The sequence below is a fragment of the Mustela putorius genome, unplaced genomic scaffold, assembly GCF_011764305.1.
Source record: "Mustela putorius furo isolate JIRA1106 unplaced genomic scaffold, ASM1176430v1.1 tig00003898_pilon_pilon_pilon, whole genome shotgun sequence".
In the NCBI taxonomy this organism is placed as follows: domain Eukaryota; kingdom Metazoa; phylum Chordata; class Mammalia; order Carnivora; family Mustelidae; genus Mustela; species Mustela putorius.
The window spans coordinates 31,076,569-31,087,691 of NW_025422047.1; the positions used below are offsets into that span (position 1 = coordinate 31,076,569).

Below are 11,123 nucleotides of genomic sequence, written 5' to 3' on the forward strand. Positions count from 1 at the left end.
TCCGTGAGCCTTCAATTCCCAAAGCCCTAGGGATTGCTTAGTAACCGCTCTCATGAAAATACCATCTCCCCACCCTTCACTTTGACTACTGATGTAGGCTCCTAATTGACAGCCTCATTTACTTTTGTTCCCTTTCCAATCTGTGCCACTCTCTACTGGCAGAGTAACCCTTTCCAACACAGCTTTAGACTGGATAATTTCCTTCCTAAAAAGTTCTAATAGTTTGGGGCATTTGGGTGGCTCAGTTAAGCATCTGCTTTCATCTTAGGTCATGATTCCAGAGTCCTGGGATGGAACCCTTTGTCAGGTTCCCTGCTCAGTGGAGAGCCCAATTCTCCCTCTCCCTCTGCCCCTCCCTGCTCTGATCATGCTCACTCTCGCACTCTCTCTCTCTCTTTCTCTCTCTCTCTGTCTCTCTTGATCTCACTCTTGTTGTCACTCTATCTCAAATAACTAAATAAAATCTTTTTTTTTTAAGTCCTAATAGTTCACCTTTACCTGCTGATCTGTTCATCTCATCTTGCAGTATTCTTGGCTCTCCACAGTGCTTCCCTACATCATGCCAAACTGATAGCCCTATACATATCCAACACAATTTGCTGATTCAAGAGTATGTCCCGGGGGGTGGGGGGGAAGTATGTGTCATGCCTTCCATCACTAGGCCTTTGTTTATGCTGTTTCTTGGAGCTCCCTCTCCTACTATAAATTCCATTATCCAAACCCTATCTATCCTTCAAGATCCATTTGCAAGCAACAGATAGGTCAGTAACTAGACAGAATGACATTTTAGGCTGCCTTTTAGCCATGAGATGCTGCAATATTGGGAACTCTCTCTGTACCTTTTCCACAATGCCTTTTCAGACTCTCCCTCTACATGGGTATTTTTCTCTGCTTTGAACTTTTACGGGATCATGTACCACTCACATGCCATGGATTTCTCTGGTTTTCAATCGTTCCACCCAACTTTTTTGAGAAGTAGAATACTCTCCCTGAGTCACAGTGATGTCAAGGACATACCTGTTGAAGAACCCATCTTCTCTTTTCTGGGACTCATGGGCCTCCTCAGGGATATGCCCTTGCAGAATGTTCATTCTGCTCCAGAAAAGTTGGGTCATTATTTACTGATTTCAATAAACTTCAACTCAAGAGTTAGGGATTCTAAGGAGCTGGCTATAGTCCTAGGACCTCCAAAAGGACAAATAAACTCAGAGAATTGGCAGATGAGACGGCCATTTTGGAGTGGGGAGCTTTGGGTGCAGATGATGAGCAAGCAAAGAAAAGCAGGAGTATGCAGCAGAGAGAATTTCCTTGACTCCCTTGTCAAAAACTTTAAGTCCTCTACTAAGCTAAGCAAAATAAGTCAATCAGAGGAAGACAATTATCATATGATCTCTCTGATATGAGGAATTTGAGAGGCAGGGCAGAGGGTTGTGCGGAGAGGGGAGGGAAAAATGAAACGAGATGGGACCTGGGAGGGAGACAAACCATAAGAGACTCTTTTTTTTTTTTTTTAATATTTTATTTATTTATTTGTCAGAGAGAGAGCGAGTGAGAGCGAGCATAGGCAGACAGAGTGGAAGGCAGAGTCAGAGGGAGAAGCAGGCTCCCTGCGGAGCAAGGAGCCCGATGTGGGACTCAATCCCAGGACGCTGGGATCATGACCTGCACCGAAGGCAGCTGCTTAACCAACTGAGCCACCCAGGCGTCCCCATAAGAGACTCTTAATCTCGGGAAACAAACTGAGGATTACTAAAGGGGACGGGGATGGGATAGGGTGGATGATGGACATTGGGGAGGTTATGTGCTGTGGTGAGTGCTGTGAATTATGTAAGGCTCATGATTCACAGACCTGTACCCCAGAAACAAACAATACATTATATGTTAATAAAAAAAGTTTTTTAAATAAAACTTTAGGGGCACCTGGGTGGTTCAGTGGGTTAAAATAAAATAAAATAAAACAAGATGAAACCAGAGAGAAACCAAGAGAGACTTAATCATAGGAAGCAAATTGAGGGTTGCTGGAAAGAAGGAGGGTGGCGGAATGGGCTAACTGGAGGTTGGACATAGGAGGGCATGTGATGTAATGAGCTATGGCTATTATATATGACTAATGAAACAGATCTGTACCTCTGAAACCAATAATGCATTATATGTTAGTTGAATTAAAATTTTGAAAGGAAGGAAGAAAAAGCATCAGGACCAGTGAGGCTTATTGACTGGGCTAGATGTCTGCACCTGGTTTGGAAAAGCTTATACAATATTAACGTTCTGTAGCAAAACTAGAGAAGTTGAGCTCAAACTGATCTTTTTTTTCTTTTTATTCACGTATTTTATAAGGATAAACAACAAGGTACAAGTACACTGAGAGGCAGGCAGAGAGAGAGAGAAGGACCCTGAGATCATGACCTGAGCCCAAGGCAGCGGCTTAACCCACTGAGCCACCCAGGCGTCCCTCAAACTGATCTTTTTGAAGAGAGGCACTACAGGTTAAACAGTTTAAAGTATTAGTAAGACAAGTCTGGCTGGTTTAAGAGGAAAACTGCTTTCGCGGAATTAGAGTGGTTCAAGGCCTTATAAAAAACACCAAGCAAAACTTAACTTGCATACCGCCTCTGTATAGAACTACCTGAGACAGATGATACACCTACCTCAACCCCACACACAGAAAAGCGGATTTCAATACTGCGACATATCTTAAGTTGTATAAACTTAAAACTTCGTTTCAGACTTCCCAATCTAAAACCCACGGTCAAAAAGCATTTATAAACTCCAAATAATTCCTACTCACATTCACAAAACTCAAAAGCACAGGCATATTTACTTGTGTGTTCTTTGTTTTGGAGACTCTGTTTACTCATTAGGCAGAAACAACAAAGCAAAGGAACACAAGAGAACACGAGAAAGACTTTCTACCCAATACAGAATACCAGACAGAAAAAAATTGAAGACCTGAACCCTAACCTCAGAAATTAAAATAAAAACAAGCAACCGTTCCGTTCCCTAAGAACACTAAAAAACACACATGTCACTATGTATCTTACGTTAGATCACCAAGAAACCAGGGGAAAGCGCGAACGCAGTCCCCCACTACCACAAATTATGCAGTCGAGTTTCCCACATTTGGGGAAATCGCAGGGGTCAGCACATCCGGAGTGCAATGGATAAGCCTCGCCCTGGGAAAACCACCTTCGTGATCATGGTATCTCCCCTACCAGGTAAGTATGAATTGTTCCCCCGCGCCCCCCAAACACCCTCGCGCTCCACCCGCTCCTTACACACGGTCACTTCCCTCCCGCCGCCCCCGCGACCCCCGACCCCCGCGCCACCCCCGCAGCCCCCTCACCCACCCGCGCAGCCACGGAGGGCGCCTTCGTCGGGCCCCACGCGGGACCGGCGGGCTCGGCCGGGGCGGGCCCGGCAGCCTCTGCGCGCCTGCTCCTCTGCATACGCCACGCCCTTGTCGTGACGTCCCGAGCCCTGTTCCCCGCTCTGGGACACCAGATGTCCGCCGAGACTGCGAATGCCTGAGGGGCAGGGGGGGCGGGGTGGGGGCGGGCGGCGAGGGTGTCAGGACCTGGGAGACCAGAGAAGACGGGTCCCGGGGCGCCCAGAAGTTAAAGGCCCAGTGTTAAATGGAGACACATAAGCCACACTTCACCTTCGGTTAAAAGGGGCTGCCTTCCTTCAGATTTTATTTTTGTTTTCTTAATGATATTAAGCATTTACTGCTCACTGGAAACAAAAGAAACAGCTGACAAAGTGCATCTACTCTCTTTTTTTCTGAGAAACCACGGAGCGGTGCCGTCCATGGGCTCTGCCAGTGTGTGCGGTGGGACGTGGCACCCCTGCACCTGTGTGCTCCCTGCGACAGCTGTCCCTCACCGTGCGCGCCTCCTCTCCCGAAGCCCAAAGTTCAGTCTTGTTTTAAGTAGCCTCTGTAACTGTGTTTATTTTATGAATAGTATTCCTTATGGCTGCCAGTCTTACTTACTTTTAAGTACTTTCTGAAGTTTAACCCTTTTTAAAAATACATTGCTCAAACAAGATAAAGATTGCCATTACCTTTTTTTTGAATTTTGTTTTTAAAAAACATTGTATACCACCTTAGCTCATTCATGTATCCTGGTAAAGCATCTTAATCAGACTTATTTTTAATTAATGAACATTTCTTAGAAGTTTGGGGACAGATTTTATGTAATCTTTATAAGTATGATTTCTGATGAAAAGCAAATGCATTAGTATGTTTGCCTTAAACTTGTAGACTAAACCAACTATTATCAAATAAACAGTGATAACAGTGATAGTTTTTAACTCTGTGGTCATTGTATCACTCTAAAATTTGGAGTAGCTATAATAAATCTACTCCTTTATTATGCTTTACAGTGTAGGTCTTCATTTTTCGTTTTTTTTTTTTTTTTAAACAGCATATTGAACCAAGTTCACCAGTCCCTTTACAAAAGAATGAACTGCTTCTCTGTGTGCGGTTTTTAGCGGTTTCATAGAAGCTGGACCTGGGCGGAGGCAGGTTAGAAGCAGACATTTCTAAAATACAGGAGCAGACCGAATGGTCTGTTATGGTTTCCTGACGTCCATCTCTAGCTCAGCCAGTGAACCATGGATGTGCCATTGAGCCCACTTGATTGTTACGCTGGTGTATAACTTGGCGTGTGGAGAGAAAGAGTGCTGTAGAGAACAGCATTTGTTGGTGGGGGAGAAATTGGAACATTTGAAATAAAGTGGGTACAAAAGATATTATTGGCCTTTTTAATGTAAATTAACATCAAGTTATTTCTAATTTAAAATTAGGTTGTGTGGTTTGATTTTTTCACTAAGTTCTCTTGCAGTTGGAAACCACAGGTATTTGGGTTGGTCGCGCCTCGTTTACATTTTCCCAAACCCTGGCCTAGGTCTTAAAAGAGTAGTCACCGTGATTCCAGCCTTGCATGTTCTGTTGCCTTACTGGTGTGCTGGTTCATGTTTCTTTCATTGACGTTGTTCCCTGATGCCATTTGAACTTGACTTTTCTGTTGCCTGAGAAATCTCTGTGTTTTGTCCTCCTTCGTGTCTCCTTCACTGGTGAAAATACACCTGTGCGATGCTCTCCAGTGGGTGAACACGGGACAGAGAGCCCTAGCTTCTAAATTTGGGTGCAGTCCCTTCACTGGCTGCCCCTGTGGCCTCAGGCAGGTTCGCTTGACTTCTGTCTGCCTCAGTTTCTCTACTACAAAGGACATATTGACCTACCTCACAGGGGTGTTGTGAGGATTAATAAACATTTGGTACAGTGCTTTGGAAATGTGATGATGCTGTATAAATGCTAAGAAATAGTAAGTACACGGGCGCCTGAGGGGCTCAGTCGGTTGAGCGTCTGTCTGCCTTTGGCTCAGGTTGTGGTTGGTTCCAGGGTCCTGGAATCAAGCCTCACATCCGGGCTCCCTGCTCGTTGGGGAACCTGCTTCTCCCTCTCCCTGCCCCCTGCTTGTGCTTTCTCCCTCACTGTCTCTCTCAAGTAAATGAATAAAATACTTTTTTTTTTTAATTGAAAGAAATAGCAAGTGCAGGGCAAAAAGCTGTATTGTTCCACATAGCCATCAGCTAATCTGTACCAAGGAGGTCTTTTGGGGAAAAAGGGTAGGAGAGTGCCCCCATCCCTTGGTGCCTGGTTTACATTTTTACATTTTCACAATGTGTGTTGGGGTGGGGGTAGACTGGAAGCAGCAGTTACATATTAGAGCATATGTGGGAGGGTGCTTAATGAACACATATAAATGAGTTGACTGTTCTATGCAAGGGCTTTCTCACAAAGCACAAGATAAAGAACATACGTTACTCCCTCAAGGACATACTTTAGGAGAGGTTCTACTTTGTACCTCCAGAACAATTGAAACATTCCATAGTTCACTGCTAGTTCCTGATAATTGCCTTGGTTTCACTGCTCTTGGGCTGTGGCATTCATGAAACATTTATTGGCCATTGTCGTATGCCTGGGGGACACAGGACAAACAGGAGGACGCCCAGGAGCACAGACAAAGCCCTACACTATGTGGTAGTATAGTGTCTGCCACAGGGCACACTTTATGCTCTGAGGGGAAGAGAGCAATCTAGGCAGTGGGAATGACCCAGGGTATGAACAGGGTGGGCCGGGGAATGAAGGTTGTGGGGGTTTTGCAGTGAGGGGGAGATGGCAAGAGAGGAAATTGCAAAGGAAAGTGGGTCACAGCAATTGCACTACTGGGTATTTGTCCCAAAGATACAAATGTAGTGATCTAAAGGGCCACCTGCACCCCGTTTGTAGCAGTGATGTCCACAATAGCCAAACTATGGAAGGATCTAGGTGTCGAAAGGATAAAGATGATGTGGTATGTGTACACACACACACACACACACACACGTGCGCACACACAGAAATAGTAAACAAAATCAAAAAATGAAATCTTGGGGCGCCTTCGTGGCTTGGTGGGTTAAAGCGTCTGCCTTTGACTCAGGTCACGATCCCAGGGTCCTGGCATTGAGCCCCACATGGGGCTCTCTGCTAGCAGGGAGCCTGCTTCCTCCTCTCTCGCTCTCTGCCTGCCTCTCTGCCTACTTGTGATATCTGTCAAATAAAATCTTTAATAAATAAATAAAAATCTTGCCATTTGCAACGACATGGACAGAACTAGAGTGTGTTATGCTACGTGAAATGAGTCAATCAGAGAAAGAATTATATGATGTCTTTTTATATGATTTATATAATACATGGAACTTAAGAAACAAAACGGGATCATAGAGGAAGAGAGGAAAAAATAAAACAAGATGAATCCAGAGAGAAACCAAGAGAGATTTAATCATAGGAAGCAAATTGAGGGTTGCTGGAAAGAAGGAGGGTGGCGGAATGGGCTAACTGGAGGTTGGACATAGGAGGGCATGTGATGTAATGAGCTATGGCTATTATATATGACTAATGAAACAGATCTGTACCTCTGAAACCAATAATGCATTATATGTTAGTTGAATTAAAATTTTGAAAGGAAGGAAGAAAAAGCATCAGGACCAGTGAGGCTTATTGACTGGGCTAGATGTCTGCACCTGGTTTGGAAAAGCTTATACAATATTAACGTTCTGTAGCAAAACTAGAGAAGTTGAGCTCAAACTGATCTTTTTTTTCTTTTTATTCACGTATTTTATAAGGATAAACAACAAGGTACAAGTACACTGAGAGGCAGGCAGAGAGAGAGAGAAGGACCCTGAGATCATGACCTGAGCCCAAGGCAGCGGCTTAACCCACTGAGCCACCCAGGCGTCCCTCAAACTGATCTTTTTGAAGAGAGGCACTACAGGTTAAACAGTTAAAGTATTAGTAAGACAAGTCTGGCTGGTTTAAGAGGAAAACTGCTTTCGCGGAATTAGAGTGGTTCAAGGCCTTATAAAAAACACCAAGCAAAACTTAACTTGCATACCGTCTCTGTATAGAACTACCTGAGACAGATGGTACACCTACCTCAACCCCACACACAGAAAAACGGATTTCAATACTGCGACATATCTTAAAACTTCGTTTCAGACTTCCCAATCTAAAACCCACGGTCAAAAAGCATTTATAAACTCCAAATAACTCCTACTCACACCTCAAAGTAAAGCCAAAACTCAAAAGCACTGTTCTTTGTTTTGGAGACGAGACCCTGTTTAATCACTCGGCAGAAACACAGTACGGCACAGAATCCTAGACAGAAAAAGAAGTGAAGGCCTGAACCTCACTAGCCTCAGAAGTTAAAATAAAAACAAGCAGCCCTTCTGTTATCTAAGAACACTAAGAAACACAGATGTCGCTATGCATCTTCCCTTAGGTCACCAAGAAACCAGGGGAAAGCGCGAACGCAGTCCCCCACTACCACAAATTATGCAGTCGAGTTTCCCACATTTGGGGAAATCGCAGGGGTCAGCACATCCGGAGTGCAATGGATAAGCCTCGCCCTGGGAAAACCACCTTCGTGATCATGGTATCTCCCCTGCCAGGTAAGTATGAGTTGTTCCCCCGCGCCCCCCAAACACCCTCGCGCTCCACCCGCTCCTTACACACGGTCACTTCCCTCCCGCCGCCCCCGCGACCCCCGACCCCCGCACCACCCCCGCCGCCCCCTCGCCCACCCGCGCAGCCACGGAGGGCGCCTTCGTCGGGCCCCACGCGGGACCGGCGGGCTCGGCCGGGGCGGGCCCGGCAGCCTCTGCGCGCCTGCTCCTCTGCATACGCCACGCCCTTGTCGTGACGTCCCGAGCCCTGTCCCCCGCTCTGGGACACCAGATGTCCGCCGAGACTGCGAATGCCTGAGGGGCAGGGGGGGCGGGGTGGGGGCGGGCGGCGAGGGTGTCAGGACCTGGGAGACCAGAGAAGACGGGTCCCGGGGCGCCCAGAAGTTGAAGGCCCCACGGGGAATGGTTCGGGCTCGGGCTTGGCCTCACCTTCCTTTCAGCAAAAATTATACGTAATAGCAACGGAGAGTCTACTAAACGTTAAATACTAAGATGGGAGTTTTGTCACCAATTTAACATAAAATTATTGTAACCCCCATTATGACCTTTCAGATTACGTGGTAACCTAATCTTGCAACAGTGAAATAACATTCGAACAGAAAGCATCAGGGCAAGGAGTCCATTCGCAGAGTAGATGCGTGGACTGGGGACGGGTGTTGAATAGTCTCCGAAAACCAAAGGAAAAGAAATGTCACATTTCCATCCTGCAGGATGAGCTTACCTCTTTCAGGCTGTCTAGATTTACCTTTTCCTCTTCTATACAAGGAGATCCTATCTGGGTATCAAGTGTAAATATCCTTTCCAGATATGACCAAAATGATTGAACTGTTGTATGTCCCTGGGTGACTGCTGCTCAGGAACAAAGCAACGCAGGAGACAGGACTAGAGATTATAGGATTAGCAAAGACTTCCTGGAGGTTCTAGCAGCATAAAGATCCAAGGAAATACAGTAAAGCTTTTTTTTTTTTTAATTGAAAAAAGGAAAATTGTCAAAATCAAGAAATTCACACTGATACAATATTATTACTCTACAGGAGTTATTCCATTTCCATCAGTTGTCCCAATAACGTCCTTTATAGCAAAGGAAAATTCAAAATCACATATTGCTTTCAATTATCAAGTCTCTTTAACCTTCTTTAATCTGAAATAGCTCTCAGGTAATTCTTTGCATTTCATTATGTAGACATTTTTTAAGACTACAGGCCAGTTATTTTGTAGAATATCCTTCAGTTTTTGAGTTGTCCCATGTTTCCTCATAAGTACATTCAGGTATGCATTTGTTTAAGGATTTTACTTATTTATTTTTAAAAAATATTTTACTTGTTTATATATTTACTTACTTACTTATTTCTATGAGCAGGGAGCCCGATGAGGGGTTTGATCCCAGGACCCTGAAATGATGACCTAAGCCAAAGGCAGACACACTTAACCAGCTGAGCCACCCAGGCACCCTTCAGGTATGCATTTTTGACATGAATACCACATAAATGATATTGTGTCTGTTAAGTGTTGGCTCATGTCCCTCCCCAAAATATGTTGAAGTCCTCAACCTATGAATGTGACCCTATTTGGAAATATGATTTTTGTGGTTACCATCCTGTTAAGTAAGGTGAGGTCACTAGAGTAGGCCCTGATCCAATGTGACTATTTTCCTTATAAGAGGAAAATGCCATGTAAAGATATTTGCACACAGAACAGTACCTGATGACAGAAGCAGCGATGGTAGTAATGTAGCTGCAAGCCGAGGACTGACTGTCACCACAGGAAACTAGGAGATGGCAAGGAAAGGTTCTATGCAAAGTCTCAGAGAGACTGCAGGAACCTTGCCTTTGGACCTCTAGCTTCCAGAACTGTGAGAGAACACATTTCTGTTCTTGTAAGCCATCTTATTTGTGGTACTTTTTATGACAGACCTAGCAAAAGTAACATAGTGTCCTCCTCTGGGCATCACATTTGGAGGCACATGACTCAGTTTGTTCAATTATTGGTAGTATTAACATTGACTACTTAGGGGTGCCTGGGTGGCCCTGTCCATTAAGTGTCAGCTAAAGCTGACCTCCTCAGGGTCCTGGGATTGAGCCTCCCAGTGAGTTCCCCACTCAGCGGGGTGTCTGTTTGGCCACCTCAAGCAAGTGGTGGGAGGGGCAGAGGAAGAGAATCTTTAGGCAGACTTCCCACTGAGTGTGGCAGCCAGCGACGACGGGGACGGGGGGGGGGGGGGGGGGGGCGGGGGGGGGGGGGTACCAGTGGGGGAGGATTCGATATCAACACCTATGAGATGACCTGAGCCAAAACCAAGAGTCAGACCCTTAACCAACTGAACCACCCAAGCGCCCCTCTGACAAGAGTTTTTAGCATTCATTGATGACTCTTGCATCATAATTGACAACTGTTGATCTTCTAATTCTATCACTCATTCATTTATTAGTTGACATTGTATTGTAAAAAAGAACTTTCCATCCTTCCCTAGGTACTGTCAATATAAGCTCATGGTTATTATTTTATTCAGTTGTTTGTAACCCATAACTGTTTTAAAATTTATTTTGATGTTCAATGAAAGCCCCTTTTAGGGGGGCTACTGTGGATTGCTGCTTGGCCTTTGGGCTAAGATCAAGTGCAGGGTGGCTACTGCATACTTTTGATATGTCCATAAAATTTTTGGAGCATTTCCTTATCTTTTGGCACAAGATGTTCCAGGGCCATTTTGTACCTTTCTTGACTCCTGAAAATTATCTTTTTCTCCGAAGAGGCCTGGTTCTTTTCAGTGGAGAATGGCATTTAGAAAGCAATATCATGGTAGTAGGTATACTTAATGCTACTGTCTTTGCTTCTAATCCCCTTCAGTGGGCAGAGGTAAAAAATACATGTTTCCTACACATATCTGTATCTCTTAAAAATAATGAGCCCTTTCAATTTCCGATACTTTCAATTCCAACTTTCACTTGAACGCACATGGTTCCCCTTTTGCCCTCCATCATTCCATATTTGTATCTCTTTTCTTCAGCAGTGAGGACCTTGACTCCCCAACATCCATAAACACATTAGCTCAACCTACAACACATGAAACATTAGTACGGAATTATTACAACCAGGTAGCTATGAAATACAAACCT

General features: G+C 44.8%; 2 non-coding genes across 2 annotated transcripts; both read right to left on the bottom strand.

Annotated features, from left to right (window-relative positions):
* Nucleotides 1–3,059: 3,059 nt before the first annotated feature.
* On the bottom strand, nucleotides 3,060–3,223 carry LOC123388403. Its single transcript, XR_006602951.1, has one exon. It is a non-coding gene; the product is annotated as a U1 spliceosomal RNA (small nuclear RNA).
* A 4,616-nt stretch (nucleotides 3,224–7,839) lies between these two features.
* LOC123388398 lies at nucleotides 7,840–8,003 on the bottom strand. Its single transcript, XR_006602946.1, has one exon. It is a non-coding gene; the product is annotated as a U1 spliceosomal RNA (small nuclear RNA).
* Nucleotides 8,004–11,123: the final 3,120 nt, after the last annotated feature.